This window comes from Balaenoptera ricei, chromosome 17, assembly GCF_028023285.1.
Source record: "Balaenoptera ricei isolate mBalRic1 chromosome 17, mBalRic1.hap2, whole genome shotgun sequence".
Classification (NCBI taxonomy): Eukaryota; Metazoa; Chordata; class Mammalia; order Artiodactyla; family Balaenopteridae; genus Balaenoptera; species Balaenoptera ricei.
The window spans coordinates 10944529-10967647 of NC_082655.1; the positions used below are offsets into that span (position 1 = coordinate 10944529).

At 44.4% G+C, this 23119-nt stretch overlaps 1 protein-coding gene across 5 annotated transcripts in view; it reads left to right on the plus strand.

The window, feature by feature from the left end:
• The window catches only part of CYRIB (CYFIP related Rac1 interactor B), a 150608-nt gene that overhangs the window by 44534 nt on the left and 82955 nt on the right, over positions 1–23119 (plus strand). Inside the window, exon 1 of one of the 5 annotated variants that reach the window (XM_059901879.1) lies at positions 18322–18549. The exons of 3 other annotated variants lie outside the window; for them this stretch is intronic. The gene's annotated coding sequence lies outside the window, so the exon portion shown is untranslated. Of the gene's footprint in view, positions 1–18321; positions 18550–23119 lie in introns of those variants that run through there. One more of the 5 variants, XM_059901877.1, reaches the window with a different exon arrangement.

Below are 23119 nucleotides of genomic sequence, written 5' to 3' on the forward strand. Positions count from 1 at the left end.
CAGAAAGGGGATTTGCTGGTTTATGTAGCTGCAAAGTCCAGGGATGGAACTGAAGGCATGGAGGCTTAGACGGTGTTGCTAAGGCTTACACAGGTTTTCTCCATCTCTCAGCGCTGCCTACTATTTCTTTTTGGATCGTGGTGGCAAGATACCTGTCAGCAGTTCTAGCAGCAGGGGAGAAAAGGCCACTTACCCAACAGTTCAACAAAAGTCTTAATGTCTCTGATTGGTCTTCCCTGATTGGTGCCCGTTCCTAACCAATCCCTGTGGCCAGGTGAATGAGATGCCCTGACTGGCCACCTTGGATCAAATGTCCGCCCCCTGAAGAAGCTGGGGTCGGGTCTGCACCTCCCAGAGCCCAAGAACTGAGAATGAGGGAAGGCAGATGTTCCCTGAGAAAATCTGGGAACCGTTTGTGAACGGGGGTTAGGCAAAAGCAAGGATGTCCAATATAGTAGGTTTTTAATCAGTGTTTACCCAGTGAATGAATTAACAGATGAATGAGCAAACAAGAGCTGCTACTGATTCTGTGAGCTGGTTATACGATACCCGGAGTGAGGTTTTAACAGATGGAGCCTTTGCAGAGAGGAGGATAAAAGAGGGCCTTGAAATCAAGTCATGTAAGGATGACATTAAATTAGCTGAGATACTTAACAAGAAATAGGAGACATATGATGGCTGTTTCCGAATGTCTGAAGGGTGTTCATGGGAACGAAACATTTGCTGGGTTCCTACGTTGTGTCATAGGTTCTAGGCTAGATGCTTTAATTGCCACCACCCTACTTTTATTTTCATTTTATTTTTATTAGACCACCAATTTATGTTCATTATAGAAAATCCAAAAATGCACAAGAAAAGAGAAAAATAAAAGTCCTTCCATAATCTAACTACCTAGGGCTAATTGCTATTAGTATTTTGATGTATATTCTCTCAATCTTTACTCCCTGTTTTACAGATGCATTTAAAAATTCTTATCTAATCTTGGTAGTTGTGTTTGTCAGAGAGAAACTGGCTTAGAGAGTTTAGGAACTTGCCTGAGGTCCCAGGAGTAGTCACTAGAATTCTAGGACCAGAATTTGGTCCACACCTGTCAGCCTCAGAAGCCCTCTCTCATTCCCTGGTCTTTGATTTACCTGCTGCATAACCAGCAGTCTGTGTACTAACTAACAGGGTTTTACTACAGTTTTATTCGAGAATCTTGATTTCATCACTCTGTTTGTCCACACATTCGTCTTTATTCATGTACTCAGGAAATACTTCACTGGGTGTTTTGTGGGTGCTGGGGGTAGCCCAGTGAATGAAGCAAGGTTCCTGCCCCTCTTGGAGCTGCCAGTTGAGCTGAGTTCTGCATCACTGTAAATGGTTGAATCAACAGCCTCTAGGGATGTGCAGATCTGGGATACTGCCAGTTGCACAAGTCTCACACCCCTTGTGAGAGGAAGCAAACAGCAAAGCCAAAAGGAAGCACCACAGCCAGAAAGCTGGACAACCTGGTTTTATATATGCCTTCTGCCCAAGACCCCTCTCCTAAAGGGAGTGGGTTTGTGTCGAAGGATGGGAGGCTCAGGGTGTGTGTTACCTGTCCCAAGGCTGGCTCTGCTGAGTGATCTGGGGTGTGGCCCACCATCATGTCCATATGATGACTCTATGTTCTGAACTCCGGATCAGAACCCACAGTATGAAGCAGGGTTAGCTGAATGGAAGGAGGGAAATACGTATTTCCTGAATATGGCCTCCCCTGAGTGCTTTCGCATGGCTCCTCTTGCTCAGGAAGATGGGTATTATTATCCTCATCTTACAGGCGAGGAAGCTGAAGTTCATTTGGAGTTTTGACTTGAGCTCAGGCCTATCTGATGGCTCCAAATCCTACGAGCTTCCTCTTCATGCTCCTCTGATCGAGACACATCTGGGGAGTGGGGCTCTGGAAGCTTCTGAAGCCCCAGGTGCTTTGGTTTCATTCCATTCACTTATTTTAAAAAGTACTTATCGAGGACCAGGGTCCAGAAACTCTGTCAGGCGCTTGGATATGGGATGACCAAGACCAATGAGGGCTCCTGCTCCTAGGGAACTTGAAGTCTGAGTTAAGTCACTGAAAGAGCGATAATGTTTCTGCACAATTCTCTGTTCAGTGATTCATTCAGCCCTGCAAGAGGGTGTATTAGGCTGCTTTGAGTTGCCAGGGACAGAAAACCCAGTTCAGATTGGATAATTGATAGAAGCAGTTGAATGGTCCACATAACCAAAAAATGGAGAGGTAATGTAGGTTTCAGGCACACTTTGATCAGGGCTCCAGCTTCCTCTTTTTGTGATTCTCTTGGCTCTGCACTTCTGTCTGTTGGCTCTATTCTCTGGTGACTCCCTTCATAATAGTGAGAGGGCTGCCAGCAGGGCTTCTGTATTGTTCAGCACCAGGAGACACCACGTAGAATACACGTGCTCTAAGAAGTACAGAGGAGAGCTGTCCTGTGTGGTGGCCTGGCTGCTGGTACCTCTCAGAACGCACGCTTGCTTGTTTACATCCAGGGAAGAAAGAGCTGCCCTCTCTCCCCAGAGCCATTGAACAAAATTTCTGAGCTTCCCTCGGATTGGATCGTCTCAGGACACGCCCTATCTCTCAACCAATCATGGTGGCAGAGGAAATGGGATAACACTGATTGGCTTAGACCATTCCGGACCCACCCCTGGAATTGGAGATGAGGTGTGAATGAATGAGGGATGCTGCTTGGTGGGACAGGAATGGAACAGATGTTAAAGAAGCAATTGCTCTCTCTAAGGGGCAGCGTTTAGGATCTGGGTATAGAAAGATGAGTAAGGCATTGTCCCTTCTCTTAAAAAGCTCCCATTCTAGTGAGCTTCCTGAGAGTTTGGCAGCGATCAGAGGAAGGAGTGTTTACATTGTTGAAGCCTAGGCACATTACATGTTTTCTCAGTTCTTATAATGTTCTTGTCAAGCAGGTATTTCCATTTTACAGGTGAACAAACAAGTTCAGAGAGGTTAAGTGGCTTGCTGGCAATTGCACACCTAGGAGAGGGAAGCAAGGTGTTTTGAGACTGTGGATCCCACATTTCTTCCTCTCCTTTTTGTGATGTAGTGAAAATAGATTAACAAAAACCCTTCAAAGCTTCCTCTAATGACTCCTCCACAATAAGCAGGGCCTTGGGAGTAGTTATTGCTTTTCATTTCAGGCTTTTATTAGAGGGATCCTGCCTGCTTTTTTTCTTTAACTAAGTCTAAATGGGAGGAAAACCCCTCTCCCTGGTCCAGATAAGCAACAGATAATTGAATGAGCTTCTGAGAAAAGCAGAACAATTGTTAGCTCACAATGCATCAGGAGAGATGGTTGCATTCAGATAGTTTTACAAAAATGATTTCTCTCTCCTTTTGACTTTGCTGCCTGAGGCTTCCATTTGGTTTTAAAATAATAGAGTAACTATTATGTAATCATATACAATGCTTCCTCCCCCTGGGCCCCAAGTTAACGTGAGTGTTCACAGCACAGAATACATTTTTTGGTAAAGAGTTTATGTAAAGCCAGAGTGATTCCTAAATTAAACGGCCCAAACAAGGGCAAACAAGTTGGATTTTTAGTTTTCTCCAGACTCTGCAGAGCCTTAGCATCCAACAGAGCAGGAGATGATTTTGCTTGTGTGCTGGTGGCAAAATGTCTGTGTTCATACTGTTGCCTGCACCCAGCGTGCATGTCTTGTGCTTTGCTGCCAGGTGAAAGGCCCTTGTTTTGTTCATAGATCTCCTGATCTCATTTCCACCCCAGCAGACGTAATTTCATCCTGAGAGAAAGGAACAAAAAGAGGGAAATCAAAATGATGGTTGGTAAACACTTGACCCATAAGGTTTTCAACTTAGATGCTGTACTTTTCGAGTTTCTGCGTCTGCTTTTCACTTCTAAGGTAATTAGTGATGATAATGAATTTACCTATCCACATTTCTCTTCAGTTGGCTACTATGTTTTGGGTCTTGGGGATCGAGAATTAACAAACTCATAGTCTCAGTTACTAATAGCTTTTGGTGGCTCTCCTTTGACCAGATGTCCTCCCAATCTGTCTCCACTAGTATAATTTTTTGGCTCTGATTTACTATGGGCCTGGCAAACTTGTGAAAGTAAAGAGGAAATGAGGTCTGAGGGTAAACTGCATAGGCCTCAGTGTCAGGTAAAGACCAGAAAAACATGGTTGCTGGGCTCATCTAGTTGACCCTGGACGGTGCCCACCGTAGTTGTTGTTAGAGTTAATATTTAGGGGCTATTTGTTGCCACTCATAACCTCACCCGAATGATATGAATACCACTGTCATAAAGGTGGCTGGATTTATGGAACCTGGCAGCAGACCAGCTGGTGTGTGTACACAGGGACATATGTGTCTGTATAGATGTGAATCTTGCTGCCTCTATGATGGTGGTTCTCGAACTTGTCTGCACATGAGAATCACCTGGGGAGCTTTCAAAATTCCAAAGCCAGGGTAACACGCTAGATGCATTAATTCACTGACTCTGGGGCTGGGACACAAGCACTGGTAGTTTTTAAGCTCTCCAGGTGATTCCAATGTGCCGATGAGTAAAGGAACCACTGGTGTATGAGAATTATAATAATAACATCGTTATCATCATTTGAAGATGAGTAGGGATAATGGTAATGACAGGGGTACGAGCCACCATTATCATTTACCAACTGCCGCCTATAAGCTAGGCAGTGTCCTGGGTGTCTAGCAAACAGAATCACATCCAGTCCGCACGGCAGCCCTGCAAGACAGCTTTATAGGTGGTTGGATAAAGAAAGGAGGGGGTCATGTCTTTGAAACTGATGTCAGCTACAGAGTTGCTTAATCCAGAGTGTCAGGTAAAGTCTACAAAGATGGAGTTGTTGGGTTCCTCGTGTTGATCCCAGAGTGACCAGTGTGGTCATCATTGGGGTTGAGATTTAGGGCTTGTTTGTTACCACAGAGTAACCTGGCCCATCCTGACAGATGCAGCCATCCTTTTAATAACCACAGTGGATTCAGGAGTCGACACGCAAAAGCACATTTTGCAAAATTATAAATTGAGGGGGAGTTTATTTTGGCTTGTGGCTTGGAAAGAGAAATGAGTGTAGTAAACCAGGCTGTTAATCTTGGGTTGGTTGATTCATCCATCAAAAAAAAAAATCAGTTCAAGGAATCAGGTGAAATAAATTAATAAAACATTACCTTGTATTTCTGTAGCTCTTTTCTCAATGGAGGACATGGTGCTATGCAAACCTCATACCATTGCTAGTCTTTTTGAAACCTCCTAGAAGGACCGCCAGTTTAAGTAGGGCTGTGTGTTACTGAAAGGTAAAAACAGGAACTAATTCACGTTGAAATCCTTATCCAATGTCCATAGAGATGCCTGACCGGAGTCTTGGTGGGTAGTTTGGACGGGAAGTATGGGAGTGGTGGGAAGGGTGTTTGTAATAGAGGGAACAGCATGGGCAAAGACACAACAGCAGGGAATAGTATTTATAGGAACTCTGTGAGTAGTTCAGTATTACTACCAAGAACGATACCATTCCTCACTTAAGGGTGATTGGGAAGTCCCATGAAATCTGCATTTCCACTTGTTTCTTTTTTTTTTTTTTTTAATTTTTATTTATTTTATTTTTGGCTGTGTTGGGTCTTTGTTGCTGCACGGGGGCTTTCCTCTGGTTGTGGCGAGTGGGGGCTACTCTTTGTTGCGGTGCGCGGGCTTCTCGTGTGGTGGCTTCTCTTGTTGCGGAGCACGGGCTCTAGGTGCGCGGGCTTCAGTAGTTGTGGCACGTGGGCTCAGTAGTTGTGGCTCGCGGGCTCTAGAGCGCAGGCTCAGTAGTTGTGGCGCACGGGCTTCGTTGCTCCGCGGCATGTGGGATCTTCCTGGCCCAGGGCTCGAACCCGTGTCCCCTGCCTTGGCAGGCGGATTCTTAACCACTGCGCCACCAGGGAAGTCCCACTTGTTTCTTTATCCGTCTGTACATGTCTCCTAACTTTTTTTTTTTCTACCTTGGAAGAGATTTGTGAGTAATGAAGGGCCAAATAAGGGTAATGTTTTAATTGACCTTGTTTACCCTGGAAGATCACACCAGATACCACACTGAATGTTACACACTGCTTATTAGTAGAGATTTTTTTGCATGACTCTGTTGACGCCTCAGTGATCCAGACTCACCTTTGGAAGTGAACTCAGCAGTTCTCTGACAGTGTAGACGGGAACCCGTGTGCTCCTCACTCCAGGCCCGGAGTCCAGGCCTGGGGGGCTGTGCTCTGTGGGCCCCCTCTGGACCTGTCTTGGGCCCCTCCACTTTCTAAAGAGCAGAATGTTAGATTAAAGGTCAATTCCAAGGTTCTTTCCATGTCTAAAATTAGGTGATTCATTCAGAAACTCTGATGCAGGCACTCATTAATACAAGTGACCTATTAAACAAAAATGTTAAATAAAATGCTGAAGTGGACACCACAGACATTTCTTCAAGTCTGTGGGTTCAGACAGGACCAGAGCTGGGGCATGGTAGCATTCCGCTGTCTTCTTCTGTGCATTAAAACTGAGGAGGGGGTCTTCTCTGGTGGCGCAGTGGTTGAGAATCTGCCTGCCAATGCAGTGGACACGGGTTCGAGCCCTGGTCTGGGAAGATCCCACATGCCGCGGAGCGACTAGGCCTGTGAGCCACAGTTGCTGAGCCTGCGCGTCTGGAGCCTGTGCTCCGCAACAAGAGAGGCTGCAACAGTGAGAGGCTCGCGCACCGCGATGAAGAGTGGCTCCCACTTGCCACAACTAGAGGAAGCCCTCACAGAAACGAAGACCCAACACAGCCAAAAATAAATAAATAAAATTTAAAAAGTAAAAAAGGAGATACTGTTAAAAAAAAAAAAACAACTGAGGAGGGATGCTCTCTCTGTAAACCTGTCTTCTTTTTTTTTTTTAAACAATGAGGAAGGATAGGTTTTTTTTAAAAAATTAATTAATTAATTATTTTATTTTATTTTTGGCTGTGTTGTTGAGTCTTCGTTTCTGTGCGAGGGCTTTCTCTACTTGTGGTGAGCGGGGGCCACTCTTCATCACGGTGCGGGGGCCTCTCACTGTCGCGGCCTCTCCCATTGCGGAGCACAGGCTCCAGACACGCAGGCTCAGCAGTTGTGGCTCACGGGCCTAGCTGCTCCGCGGCATGTGGGATCTTCCCAGACCAGGGCTCGAACCCGTATGCCCTGCATTGGCAGGCAGATTCTCAACCACTGCGCCACCAGCGAAGCCCCTGTAAACCTGTCTTCTAACATGAAATCAGCACCAGGATTTTAGAGAGGAAGCTAGCTAAACCAGTTAAGCTTCTTCTTAACTTGGACCATATTGGTTCTCTCTTGGAAAGGTTTCCTTTATTCTTTTTCTTTTTCTTTTTTTTTTTGTTTTTAACCTTATGCAATATCTTTTCTTCTGTAGCCCCCAAATTCGAAACTGTGAGAATCTAAACTCTTTCCAGGCTCTTAGCTCCTGTTTGACTTATCCCTATTGTACTGTCTAAAGCTCTGTATTTCAACTATTGGGTCACACAGCTAATGACCTTATCGTTTTGGCTACTTTGGGGAGGGCTTAAATCTCACCTTCTTAAGCTGCTTATCCAATTCCCTGGTTCCAGGGCTGTGGCCATGTTGGGGGTTCAGAGTAGGGTAAAGGCCCTAGGCCTGGGTTAACTCAAGCTGGACCCATGCCATCTCTTTGACAAGCTGCAACGGTTTGAGTGCATGCCTTGTAGCAGGCATGGTGCCCGGCTCTGTGCTAGCACTGGGATACAGCGATGACAAAACAGGATGGCTTCTGCCCTGCTGGAGCTCACAGTGTTCAGGGAAGTACACAAATCACCATACAATTACAATTATGTTATGTGCTGGAAACAAGAAACACGGGTCCCAAGGACTCTCCCAGCTGGGGATCTGACCTGCTTCGCTCAAAGTTCACAGGCATGGCCGTGATGAACAGCTCAAGCGAGCAGTTGGAGACTGGAGGCATTCAGAGTAGCATGTGATCCCAAAGGCAAGACAGGACCAGGTGAAGGGTTCAAGATTAAGTCCACAAACAGCACTAGGGGCCCAGTGATTTGATAAAGTTCAGGACAAGGCTGGACATCTCCTCCCTTCCCCCTCCCCTTAGACTCCCCCAAACCAAAAGGAATGATTCTTTCCCTTTAATTTTCCAGGCCATTTGTCTGTATCAATTTCTTTGGCAGTTGTGTGTTGCTTTGTATTGTAATAAGGTAGTGTGCCTTTCATCCCCTGGAAGGGAAGGTTGTTTCCTGTACTTTGTGTGTTCCCCCCAGTGTGTGACTCTGGATGGAATTGTCGATCAATTGGTTCATGAAAGACCTATGGTTTACCAGTTAACCGTAGTATGTGGGCCTCATTCTTCTTGCATCCACAGCAGCTGCTCAAAAGAAGGCTCAGGACTGATGAGAACAGGAACAGGTAACACCCCAAGGGCCCCTTAGTGCTCAAATTCACCAAAGCTTCCGTTGATTGAGGCAGTTAATGGGGAACTTCTATCAACCTGGGAATAGTTTAATAGATATTAGCTTGTAATTAAAAGTTCAAAATAAATTGGCTTTTCTTTTCTGCATCAAATTACCTACTTTTCCTTCTGCCCCTGTGATTCTGTTTCCATTCACAGAGTAACTAACCCCCAAGAGCCTTCTATCCCCTATGGCCCCTCCAGCCCTTCCTCGTGCCCTCCTTCAGGTCCACTCCCATTTCCCTAGGCTACTTCCATTTCTCTTTCACTTTTCTCCTCTCTACATGCTTCTCTGTTCGAATGCTATCTTTTTGAACAAATAAAATTGTTCAAAACATTGAAGGAAAGTAAAATTCTTTCATCCCTGCTCTCATTGTGTTGTCGTTGAGTTTTAACTTCTCTGATCCCATTTGCCATTTTCCCATAAGTGTAGATATTTTATATGAATGACATTCTATTTTATATATATACTTTTGTACTTTGCTCTTTTAACTTAATATTCACAAATTTTCCATCAACAAATGTTAATTGAGCTCCTACTATGTGCCAGGCATCACTCTAGTGGCTGGGGATAGACAGATTGGTGAATCAACCAGACCTACATCCCTGTTCTCCTGGTGCTTCCACTTATTTCATATTCACAATAAACATAATACAAATTCTGTTAGGAGGTAATCACTGTTACAGAAAAAAAAAAAACAGGGTTAAAGAAGGTTGGGATTATTAATTCATAAAATATTTTCTCATGTTGCTATCATCTTTCTGTGTACCTAGGGGTTGCTTATTATCCTTGATGTTGATGGATTATGATTTATTTAGAACCTTAGGAATATAAACTTTAAATCTGGAGAGGGCTTATGAGTCATTGAGAGCAGACCCTTCATTTTCGAAGTGAGGAAACAGATCCAGAGAAAAGAAATGATTTGCTCAAAATTATATGGCCCCTAAGTGGCAAAGCAGGAGCTTTTAAATTTTAATTAAATTGGTTTTCATTAATTCTAAAGACAGTTCTTTCAAACCCAACTGTGCAGTTTCCCTATCGTGGGAAATTTCATTTGTTTCTGGTTTTTATTATACATAATGCTAATATGGGCAGCTTTATGCAAATACTGTCTTAATGAAAGTAGCAAGTTAATAATAACAATAATAACAAATAATAGAAGAGACTACTATTTATTGAGCACTTACCTTTGCCAGGCAGTGCGCTAAGTGCTTTACATGAAATAACTTAATTCTGAAAGTGAATACCATTACTTTCCTATTTTAAAAAATTAATTAATTATTTTTGGCTGCGTTGGGTCTTCGTTGCTGCGCGCGGGCTTTCTCTAGTTGCGGCGAGCGGGGGCTACTCTCCGTTGCAGTGCGTGGGCTTCTCATTGCCGTGGCTTCTCTTGTTGCGGAGCATGGGCTCTAGGCGCGTGGGCTTCAGCAGTTGTGGCTCGCGGGCTCTAGAGTGCAGGCTCAGTAGTTGTGGTGCACGGGCTTAGCTGCTCTGCGGCATGTGGGATCTTCCCCGGGCAGGGATGGAACCCGTGTCCCCTGCATTGGCAGGTGGATTCTTAAACACTGCGCCACCAGGGAAGTCCCTACTTTCCTATTTTTTTTTATAGATGAGAGAATTAAGGGATTCAGACTCTGAGTCCAGGGTCTGAGCTCTCAGCCACTGTGATATACAGCCTTCCGAGTCTGAATACTAAAACCGCAAATTTCAAAACCCAAGATAGTCTGTAATGTACATTTTTTTTACCACTTAAGAGTTTACCAAGACCAGGACCCTATTAGATTTAGCTGTATGTAATTGCTGTTTTTAGAGTAAAAAGTGGTTGAATATTAGCGATTTCATGTTCCATCTATTATTTTAGTTAACCCTGACAATAGCAGTGAGTTAGGTGGTTATTGTGACTATTTTATTTTATTTTTAATTTTTACTTATTTATTTTTTGGCTGCGTTGGGTCTTCGTTGCTGCGCGTGGGCTTTCTCTAGTTGAGGCGAGCGGGGGCTACTCTTTGTTGCAGTGCGCGGGCTTCTCATTGCGGTGGCTTCTCTTGTTGCAGAGCACGGGCTCTAGGTGCGCGGGCTTCAGTAGTTTTGGCGCACGGGCTTATTTGCTCCGCGTGTGCCTATTTTATAAATGACTAGTCTAGTGTTTTAGATGGAGCTTTGACATTAAGTGGTTTAATTAATATTTGTAGAAAGAAAGGAGGGGTGGGAAGCAAGGAAGGTTGAGTGACTCATGAATATAAACAGCTCTAGGACCTGGGGTCTAATCCTGGCTCCATCTCTTAGTAGCTTTGTGACCTCTAGCAAAATACTTAAAAATTTTTTGTACCTTACCTGAATTTTGTTACCTGGAAACTGGGAGCAATGAAATCTTTCTCATGATGTCATTATAAGGATTGAATTATAAAACGAGTGGAAATCATTTTGTTCAAAACCAGCCGAAATGAAACCATTGATCAGAGGTGTTGGTGGTAATAGTTCGTTCTGTCATCATTGTATTTCAAACCAAATTCCCTTCTCTTTTCTCTAACCATGGTATTTCTGGAAAACACATACAAAATCTTTTTTTTTTAATTGAAGTATAGTTGATTTACAATGTTTTGTTAGTTTCAGGTGTACAGCACAGTGATTCAGTTATATGTGTGTATTGTTTTTTAGATTCTTTTCCATTGTAGGTTATTAAAAGATAGTGAATATACTTCCTTGTGCTATAAGTAGGTCCTTGTTGTTTATACATTTTATCTATAGTAGTGTTTATCTGTTAATCCCAAGCTCCTAATTTATCCCTCTACCCGCCCCCCCTTCCCTTTTGGTAACTGTAAGTTCAGACAAAATCTTTGTTATTTTTATTTTTATTTATTTATTTTTATTTATTTATTTTGGCTGCCCTGGTCTTAATTGTGGCACGCAGGATATTCGTTGTGACATGCAGGATCTTTTTTTTTTTTTTTTAGTTGCGGCATGTGGAGTCTTAGTTGTGTCATGCGGACTCTTAGTTGAGGCATGCATGCGGGATCTAGTTCCCCGACCGGGGATCGAACCTGGGCCCCCTGCATTGGGAGTGCGGAGTCTTACCCACTGGACCACCAGGGAAGTCACACAAAATCTTTTTTAAATGGCATCGATAAATTAGTGACTGATGACACAGTTAGGCATTCTATTTCTTTACAGATAGTTTCCCTCTGCCTCCAATGGGGTGCCATATAAGGTGGTGGAATAGCAGATTAACCTCTATTTGGGTTTCTGGGTCACAGGGTGGTGAGGCCCGGGAATGGATGGCCCACCCAGCCCTTCCTCTCCCTTCCCTCCCTCCGGCACCATCTCTGATTTTATATCATCTCAGCCCCACCTTCAGTGACCCCCTCCTGTGCCTGTGCATCTTGACAAGGTGGCCCACCTGCAGGGGGGGTGGGCAGGTGGTCCAGGCAGCGGGCGCCCTGGCACACCGACGGGTCCTGCTGGAGTGGGGTCTGCTGTGCCAGGTGGGCAGAGGGAGGCCTTTTCTCGTGGAGGGTGTGACTGTCAGAGCTGAAAATGCCAAGTGGCTCCGGAACCACACATGGGGCTGAGAGAGCTGTTTGTGGAAAAGGCCAGCACATCCTTGCGTGCCCTCTTAGACTTTTCTGCAGCCACCTCTGCTTTAAACGGGGCAGTGGGCTTTGGCCTGTGGACTGCTTACGACAGCAGTAAACTCCGTGGACCAGCCCATCCCTCTTGGGAAAAACTTGGCCTCTAAACAGGGCTTGGGAAGGAGAAGTAAAGACGTACAGAAAGTCTTTCTTTTCCTCTTTTTACGTTAAAGTCTTGGCAAGAAAACACGTTCTTTATTTCTGTCGCCTGTATCAGCAGCAGATTCCCGAATTGAACTCCTAGGCCTCATCCTGGCTTCGTCATACTTCAGCTTTTCCGGCTGCAGACAATTTTGCTTCTCTAGTTGACGGGGACTCTAATAACTCCAGGTGGTGAATGGGCGGTGGGGAGTACAGTTCTGTAGAAATACAGCTCTAAAGCAGTACAAACACAGAGGGAAAAAATGGGAAGCTTGTCAAGAAGGAAGTGCTGTATTACAACATGTTACCTTTATGGACATTGAAGAAACCTCCCCTTTAGCTTAACACTGGGAGACTTGTTAAATACTTTATGGTGTAGCTACGTGGTCCAGTATATACGTATTATAGAGCCTTTAACAACCAGGTGCTGAAGTACCTTTGTTAAGGAAAGGTGACTAAGATAAATCTTGAGATGAACACAGCAGATGATAATTCAGAATATGAACCATTTTTATAAAAATATATGCATTATCTTTATACGGGTATAGACACAGAAAAAAACATTTGGAAGCATATCCACAAGGTATGGGAGGTTGGATCATGGGTGTTTATATTTTCTTCCTTTTGCTCATCTGTATTTTCCAATTTTTTTCTGCAAACAACATGTATTATTCATATAATCAGAGTGAAAGAAAGGTAGAGGGGGCCAGGAATCTCTCTTTTTACCCAAAAAAATCATTCCATGTATTTATTGAGGGCCTCTTTGGAGCTGGGTGGGCACAGTCACAGGTGTAGGAGTGGGCAAGGTAGCCCTGGCCTCTGACTTCACTGAGCTGACATTGTATTGAGAGTCTTTTCTTATTTAAAATGGTTTTTAAGCTCAAAAATAAAAACAATAATTACAGGTTGTGATAAGTGCTATGAAGGAAAAAGAAGCCAGTGATGTATAAGGGGATGATGGAAGGGAAGACTTTATGATGGATGATGGATGATGGATGGTCGACGTTAGGAAAGATGATGGGACCACTTTGAGGAAGCGACCCTTGAACCTGGAGGCTGAGCGACAGCCACGTGAAGATGCTGGAAAGCGTACTGGAGACGCAGGCAAGGACCAGCCGATGCAAGGCAGAGTCTGCTGCTTTCCTGCAGGTCACTCAGAGGGCTGGTGAAACTTGAACTGGAGCTGCCCACTTGTGAGAAATGTGTTACACTTGGAAATGTGAGGAGGCTCACAGATACACCCTGTAACTGGGGGAGTACGGTCACGTGGACAACTTTATGGCCCCTGAGAGACTGGTGACTGCTTTGCTAAATAACAGGAATGTGTTGGGTTTGAGCTGTCGGCTTTGTTCTTCGGTTCTTTTCGAGGGGCAGCTCTGATGCCATCTTTCATGCTGGACAGGCTTTGAGTGCTGCTCAGGGATTCGCAGGCCTCCTTCCTCGTCCTCTTCTGCGTTCATTAAATGCACCCCCTGGGTGGACACTCATCTGAAAGGCATGACCCTGGAGTCTTAGTCCTCAGCCTCGGCTGTGTTGAAAATATTTGGGAAGGCGCCTCTTTGTTCAGGGATTCAGTATTCATTCATTCCTTGAAGAGGAGGAGACAAGCAGTTGAGAGAAGTTCCTGAATGTTCGATTAAGGACAAAGACTGGACACAGAGGCAGCAAAAGCTGTAATCGAGGCGCTTAAACATACTGAATGGTGTATATGAGTTAACGATGGCAGCAGCTATTCACAGAGTCCTAAGAGCGACTGGGCCGTACCAATCAGGAACCATAACAATGTTCAGATCCTTTGACCCAGTGATTACAATCCACGGAACTTATGCTGAAGTCATCATTTTTTTAAATGGCGAGAAACCAAGAAAACAGTGAGGTCTGTAATAGCAGTCATAGTCAATAATGACATCGTGCTTTGGGGTTTTGAACATATTTTCCTACATAGTATTTATGAGAGCATCACAGCATTCCCGTGGATAGGTTTTTATTCCCATTTCACAGATGGGAAATGGAAGGTTAGAGAGATGAAGTGAGTGCCCTGCTTCACTCTGGCAGATTCAGTCTCTGAACTCCAGCATGTGCACTGTCGCCTGGTGGGTGTGCTCAGAAGCTAAGGAAAATGTTGGGAGTCAAGGAGGCACAGGGAAGGATCCAAGACTGAAAATAATTATTGAACTTAATGTATGCTTCGTTCTGTCCCAAATACTGTACAAATTTTACCCAAACTAATCCTTACAACAAACCTGTGGGGAAACTGAGGCTCTGAGAGGTTCACTTGTGAAGGGTTTTGAATAGACTTCAAAACCCCTGCGGGGCTAAATCCACAGCTAAATAAAGCTGCTTTCAGCTCTGCTTTATTGCCCTCTGCTTCACAAGAATGCATTGCTCCAAGAGGGAATAAATGAATGAAGGAATGAATGGATTAGATGGATTAGGACTTGAGAACCAGCTTCCACAGGGAATTAGACATCAGGATTCCCACAGTTGATAGGTTCTTTTCAACAGCTTTGCAATTTCTGCATGCAATACAGTTGCCCAGCCTCTCCCACAAGAGTTGCAGCTTTGCTGGCCCTTGAGGCTATGCTTTTCCAATACCCTTCCCCTAAAGGCTCTCTTTCTAACTCAACTCATCCTTTGCAAAATGCCCAGAGCCAAATGAGTCTAGGGTGAACCAGGCGTGCAGGGTGTGGACCTTTAGCAACTGAAGGAAACAGAGCTATTTCAACATGATGAAATATTCTGCAGCCATTAAAATGATAAATGTGACTGGAGAAATAGGAAAAAGTATTGGGAAATAGCTGCAGACATCTGAAGATACCAACTGAAGCAATGTGCGTTTACAGGGATAAAGGTTGAAAGAGAACAGGAATGAAAACTGTGTAAAGGTTTTGGGATTGGATGGTGTCACCATTCAATTAGTCCACTAAGCTAGGAACCTCAGGGTCATGCGCCACAGCTCCTGCTTTTTCTTCCCCTAGATTGAGCTAGTCACAAACTCTTGTAGATTCTACATCAGTAAATATCTTAATTCTGGTGCCCATTCTTCCTCTCCATTGCTAGTTTCCTAGAACGGGCTCTTATTATCTCTCGCCTGCACTTCACAACAGCTTCACTGGTCTGCTGGTCTCCATTCTCTCTCCCACTGTAGTCCCTATTGGACACTGTGGTCAGAGTGATCTTGATATAAAATACATCTGATTATGTCTCTCCTTTGCTTAGAAGCTTCTATTTACCGGTGGTTGCCTTCAGGAGGTAAGTTCATACTCCTTAGCTTGGCGTATGAGGAGGTCCTTTACAGTCTTACCACCCCAGTCTTCCCCCCAGCATGTGTGAACTCCTCTTCCTTTGCCTCTGTGCCCATGTGCCTTTTCTTCTTGGCCCTTGCCTCATCTCTTCAAGACCAAGCTCATCTTCTCTGAAGCCTCCACAGCCATTCCAGGGAGGGTTAGTTCCTCCACCCTCCTAAATTACAACGAATCATGCCATGTTATAATTGTGAGCTTATAGCCCTTCCTTTTACGAAATTTTGAGCCCCTCCAGGGCAGGGACCACGTGGCTTACTGTCCTCCACCCTAAACTCTCAGCATGGTGCCTGGGACATAGCAGAGGGGCAAAAACATGTGTTGACTGAATGACTCAATGACTGATTTTGTAAAAAGTAAAAGAGGAAATGCGAGTCAAGGGCTGATAGTACAGTGCTTGACACATACTAAGAACTCAAAAGAATGCTAGCAAGCCACCATGATTAAATTATCATTGGAGCTTAGTGCTTTTATGTAAACATCGTTTTTTTTTTTTTGCATCCTTCCGCTTGTTTTTTCAACCTAAAACTTTGACCTCAGCTGAAATGTGATTACATTCATGCAGAATGATGAGGAAAGGATCGTGGAAGAATAAATTAAGCACTTAGGGTCTTGTTTTCTGTTCCTTCTTTCAGGACATCCCCCATGGGGTAGTGGTAGAGCTTCCTCATGAGTTCTTACACAAATCAGGAACAGGTCTAAGGCTGATAAGGACAAAGGTGCCTCTGAAAGGGGCACTGCATCCTCCTTACGGGACTCATCCGATTTTATGGTTATCACTCATCAAATGGACTGTTTTCTTTGCTGGACGGTAAGCTCTGCCAGGCCAGCATCACGTCTATGTTGCTTTCTAGAAATAAAATTAGAACCAATGGATGACAGTTGTTGGGCATCAGATTTCTGATCAGTGTAAAAGAAGAGGCTCCTCACAATTAGAGGAGGCTGACCATTGTGATAATGAGCTCCCCATAAATGGAGATACTCGAGCTAAACTGGATGTTCAGGTGTTGAGGATATTACAGAAGAGATTTCTGCTCTCAGTGGGAGATTGGGTTACAGGTGTGTGATTACTCAGAGCTCATATCTAAGGGACTGAGCAGGTGTAAGAACTAGATAGAGTTCAAATAGAGGACAGTGGGTCGATACGGACCAGGGTTATTTAAGAGTGGGTGTCAGTGTGTCAAACAAATGGACCAGAGTTCTTGGATTGTGAAGACTGTTCTCTCAGCATTAGTGTTTGCAAAACATCAGCTCCCTGTGTTTAATTGAAATTGATGAAGATTATAATGGCTACAGTGTAGGACCCCCAAATCATCCATAAGTATGATAATTAGGGTAAAAGTATGAGGCCTAGGACTCTTGCCCTTAGAGTGTGCCTTGAAAAAGTCACCTACTCTCTCCATGACTCTCTTAACACGTTTCTTTGTAATATGGCCAATATCACTTGGTCTCCGTGTAACTCAAGAGGAAGAGGAAGACAGAAGGCTAAATAAGGTTAAGGGCTGCCCTTCTATACTTGGGGCAAGGAGTGATTTCTTGGCTACATGTGCTGAGGCCCAGATAGTTACTGGGATCTTACCCATTTGACTAGAACAAGGGTTCATAATCAGGGTTTCACAGATAGGCTTCCTGGATCCAAAAATCTCCTGAAATTGTGTGCAAATTTGTGTGCATATATGCATTTTCCTGGAGAGAAAAGCGCATACTTTTATGGGATTTTCAGTAGGGCTCTTGACCCCAAAATGTTTAGAACCATTTACCTCCATAGTAACGATCTGCTCCGCAGTCACATTGAAAATACCCCTGGGAGAGGTAACGTTGTGATCGTTTATACGTTAGTGTTAATGAAAAAATCTGAGTTTCATAACAAGATTAGGTTGAGCTAGCTAGATGGGATGTTCTGGTGTTGTAGGTAAAGAGGGAGCATTTATGCTCAGAGTGAAAAGGGAATTAGGGGAAAATGAGGAAGCTGCGCCCTCTGTCACATCCAACTTCTCTGTCCATCAGATATCTTTGCCCAGAGCAGACCCCAGAACATAGTCTCGTTTATCTGAAAGTGCTATGGGTAGCACCGTACAAGTCTCACGTGGCGCCTGATTTCTGTTCTCAGACTGATTATTTAACACCTCCCAAGGGCGTCTCCAGGATACCTTCGCAGGCGATACCTTCGCACCCCCAGTACCTCTCGGCTCTGGGGAGCCTGCCAAGCGCATCTGCCGTGTCTGGGAGTGTGAGGCTCAGTACCTGGCAGAGAGGGAAAGGCGTGCCCAGCAGCCCAGCCATTCCATGCGTGGGGGAGTGATGCTATGTGACGACTTTGATGGGTTCAGCACAGAGCCCCGATCCGCGAGTCTCGAGTTCCAGTTTCTGCCATTTCTGAGTTCGCTGACCTGAGGCAGGTCACCGTCACCTCTGAACCTCAGTTTTCCATCTGTAAAACGAGACGGCTGCAAGACCCCGACTCACCCAGATGCCATCTCCGCGCGAAAGTGCTGCCCCTTTAAGGAGGGCGGGGGGAGCGGACAAGGTGGCCGCGCCCCCTTCGTCTCCTAGCTGAGCCCTCCGGACCACCTGTCTTCGGCCTCGCCCCGCCCCCTTGGGGAGAGGCGGGGAAGGAGGGGCGGGGAAGGAAGGCTGAGGATTTACCTTACGGGGCGGGCGCGCGGCGCATGCGCACGGCCGGACAGGTCCGCGGCGCACTCACTTCCTGGCATTCCCCCCTCCCCCTCCTCGCCGTTACCCTGTACATCCGGGTCACTTGCCCTCCCAGCTCCGAACCGCCGCTACCGCCGCTGCCGCCGCCGCCTGGCTCGTCGCGGCTCCGCCACAGGGGCAGGTGCGGAGGGGCTCCCGGTCCGGCCGCCGCCGCTGCCCCGCTCCGGGCCCGGGGCTCCCCCTAGCGCCGCTGAGGAGCTGCCGTCGCGGCTCGAGGAGCGCGGAGGAGCGGGGCTGAGAGAGCCTGGAGGTTCGCGCGGAGAGTGAGTGATTTATTTTTACCATTTTGCCCTCTTCCCTCACAGTCCTCGCTTTCCTGCTCCGCGCGCGACCCCATTTTGGCGGAGAGGCGGGTGCGGTGGGACCGGCGCCGGTGCGGGGCTTCCTCATCCTCTGGCGCGGGGGCCCGCCCCGGCGCTGCGGCTGCGTCTCCGCGGACGCCCCCGGCCCCTTCCTCCGCGACCCGGGCCCCCGCGGCACTCATTCATTCGGATCTTCCTTTCTTCCGCCGCTTCCTTCCACTCGCACCTCCGCGCGCGTGCTTGCCGCCCCCTCCCACCCCCGAACCCTGCCGCCACCCGTGACCTTTGGCTCCCCGGGTTCTTCCCCCCCCGCGTCGACGTTCGCCCCCTACCCGCAGCTCCCACCACCCTTTACTCCTAGCGGCCGCCTTCTCTCCTTCCCTCTCTCCCGGTGCTGGTCCCTAGTCCACACCCCCTTCTCCCTCGGACTCCGCCATGCCTCGCCCGGACACCCGGCCCTCCCGGTCACCCGCGTGGAAGTTGGTGCCCCCATCCCTTCCACCTGTGCGGCCAGACCGTCCACCTTAGGTACTGCGTTGACCTCACTTCGCAGCATTTAAAGTCCAGATTCTCAGTCCTAGGGTGTGGTCTTAGTGTGTTTCCAGAACACACATTTCTACTCTAATTACCCAAATCCATGACTGTCAAACTGTAATGGAAGTGGCAGTTGCTGTGTGTGTGTGTGTTGTCCGCATGGCTATTCTGGGTCGTACCAAATATCTCCTTTCGCTCTTTCTCCCCCCCGCCCCGGAGAAGTATGTATCTATGATGGATTAATTTGCTCTGAATGTAAAATTTGGCGGAAGATTGTTACTCTTTCGATTCCTCCACGTTCCTTCCCGCGCGGTTCCGTGACTGATTTGCAACATTACCTGTTAATACTGTTTGTTGGTGAGACTTTTTCTCGGCTCATTTGTCAACATTAGTTACTGAGTGGCCCCCGGTGTGCCGAATGCTGATGAAATGCCTGAATTCGTGCAGTACCACAAAACGCCATTCTGGATAAGACAGATTTGGGGCATTTGTTTACACTTTTTTTCCCCCCTCCTGTGAATTTATTGAGCTTGCCATTTTTTTACTCCTTAATGTTTAATGTAGAGAATGAATATCAATTTATCAATTGTGTGTTCTTACAGTCTTGCCATTTGGAAGACTGGCATTCCAGAGGAGTGTTTTGAATAGCTGAAGGAATTTCAGTCACTTGGGTGTTCAGGGACTTATTGCAAATCATTTTAGACTAATATATCTCAAGAAAAATACACTGATCCTTTTAATTCTTTAATTATACTTAATAGAAACAGAAGCTTTGTGTCTGAAACAACTTGATAATTGGGGCTTATTTGATAGCCTGCTTGTAAAGTGTTGCAGTTAACTAAAACTGCCTGATTCAGCATTCATAAAATGAAATGACAGCACTTTTTTTTTTTTTTATGTGACATTCATAGTCCATAATGATGAACTCCAAGGAAGGTACTTAGTCCTCAAGTACACTTACCTGCGTATCAGTGTGATACAATTGCTATCAATATTAATAGCATTTTCCTAACAGCCCTTTCTTCTGGGGAGCTAGGTACTAAAAAGGTGGTTTGTTGGTTGTCCCCTTTCAGGTGTTGGATGACCACTTTAAGCACTAAGATTACTTAATTCAGAGTCAAGATTGCATTTTTTTGGCAGAGCAATATTGCTGGATAATATATTTTTAAAATTCCTTAAAACTTTAACAGTTATGTAGCTACTTGAGAGGAAACTCTTGTTTTGTAAAATGTAGGATATATAGTATGAACTCTAGATTATTTGATAATTGCATCGAGGCTAGATTTTTCTCTCCTAAGAAAATGGTTCATCAGAGGGAGGCATGATTAGTAATTGGTCCTAGTCGCTTCAGCAAAAATGCAGTTTCAGTTGCTGAGTAAAACTAAGTGAATGTAGCTTATTTCTGATAGGTTACAGGTGACATGTAACATCAAATTTAAGATTTATTTCTCTGAACTTTCCCCCCAAAATGGGTAAAAAATTATGTTAGTTAGTGTCACTCTTGAGATTACTTGACTCATTTGAAGTGGCCATTTACCTTTACTTAGTAAGCAATTGCTTGAGCAGTAGAGAGGGATGCTTATTTCATTTAATCCTAGTCTCCATGGGGAAAATATTGTACTGTCACTTATATGAGGTTACTTAACTCATTAAGTATTGATGCACTCAACTGTTAGAGCCTATAATTTCCTCTTTCACTGTTCAAGGAAAACAAAATTATAAAATTTCAAAATATTTAATAATATTGTTAGTGGCTTGCCCACTCTTACTTTTGGTCTCCCCTTTTCTGTTACTACACCAGAGTTTAGCACAGTGCCTGCCTAGTGCACAGTGGATATGCAGTAAATGTTTTGACTAATTGAATGAATGGCAGGGTTGCAAAGAGTTTGACTCTAACATTGTTTTGTAATTATGTGGCAAAAGTTTTGGAGAAAGATGTTGATTGCTCTCAGCTGCAGTTTTTTCAAGTAACTTGTACATTTTGAGGATTGCTATATTTGATTATTTTAAACTGCTTTGAAATCTTTGGGGAGAAAGTACAATAGACATTGGTTTGTGTTATACTTTAGTTCACTGAATGGATTTGTTCACTTAGAATGGGTATTTGATATATGTATCTTGTCAGCATTCATGAGCAGTGGTCAATTCAAATAATTTCTGTGCATTTAAAGTTTCTAAAAGTCAGCATAAAAATTCTTGAATGTGTGAGCTCATGTTATACTATGATCAGTTCACTAAATTCGGTTAATTTTTCAAGGAGCATTTTTTCATATAGTAGAAATGTAAGGAATAATCCAATAATGTGGCAGTGGTTACTTCACATTTCAGTGGTGGTGATGATAATGACATTATTAGTAACTAACACTTACCTAGTGTGTGCTTCTTGCCAGGCAGTGTTGTAAGACATTTAATCTTTACAACACCATAATGCTAATAGGTGTTAGTATTTACATTTTACAGGCTGGGAAACTAAGGTTAAGTAACAAAAGTGACACAACTACTAAGTGGTAGATCTGGGTCTTGGCTCTTAATTGTTACACAGTAATAGTGAACACCTCTGTGCCAAGTTCTCTGTACACATTAAGTTAGTTTTATGACAGCTGTGTAAGGTGTAGGTTAATTCCTAGTTAACTGTTAATTAACATTAGGAAAGTAAGGCTCAAACTGCTTAGGTAACTTGTCCAAGCACATGCCCAAGTAGGATGAGGAAGGCTGGCATTTAAACCCAGGCCTCTGTGACTTGTAGTCTTCCCTAAAATTCTGTTTCAAAGTACTAATTTGAGGTCCTGTATTTTATGTTATATATTTAGAAGGCTTACTTAAAACAGCAGATCTCCAGACTTTTTCACCTGCCACACAGGATGGATAGTGATCACTGTTCTTTATTCTCTGAGCACACACAGGATTATACTTTCCTGCTCGCTGGCTGTAGCTTCGCCCCTTTCACGCTCATGCAAGTATATTGCAATACAAATGAGTGACATTTGTAAAACTATTTAAACAAGGAAATCATTCTAAGAATTTTGATTCTTTAACTGTACGCATTTCTTGTGACATGTGCCACTTCCTGATTGTGGTACCGTGGGTGAAAATGGCTGTTTACAAAGACATTGGGTGATTTTGTTTAAAAAGAAGACCTAATGCAAAGATGTATTTTTGTAGCTATTTAATTTGAAAAGATGATGTTCTGTGGTACTATTCTGTGCAGCATTGTGAAGCTTTCAATCCTGTACAGTTATTTTCTGCCATGCAAGTAATCTCTGCTTCATGTATTCTAGTTGGTGCATTATGTCTGGTCTATGTTAAATTTAAACTGATACACTTTTCACTGTGTCTACATATACTGTGCCTAAAATCCTCCTCCCAGTTTTAAATTGGCATGTTCTCAGATAATCCAAATTACACTGACTACTAAGGTCAAACAGTTTGAGAAAACGCTGTGAAAAAAAATTATGACATATTCCCAGATATTATTATTTGGGGGATTATTTATGCCATTTTTCTGTTCTAAGTGAGGGTAGTGGAGAATTGAAGGCGCTAATTTAAATGAAAACGGAGAATAACTAGTTCTTGAAGTGGACTTTTGTAGTTTGTTGACTTGTGCTCTTTTTTTTTTTTTTTGGCCGTGCCGCATGGCTTGTGGGATCTGAGTTGCCAACTCAGGATCGAATCTGGGCCCTTGGCAGTGAAAGCGCGGCGTCCTAACCACTGGACCGCCAGGGAATTCTCAACTTGTCTTATTGATAGATTCTACTTGTAAAATTTTAGTATGTATGGACAAAAACATTGCATTTAAGCCCTGGTTTGCTCTTGTCTGATAGTATTGTCAGATCTATAAGATAGGAATAATACTATCTCTGCTACGTGCCTCATAACACTCTTGTGAAATTTTTGTATTAATTTCAATGCAACATAATAGGGAAGGATGTGATGCATTTCTAAGTCGAATGTTCATTAAAATTCTTTTTTGGTTTTGGTCGTTTGTTTTCTTTGACAC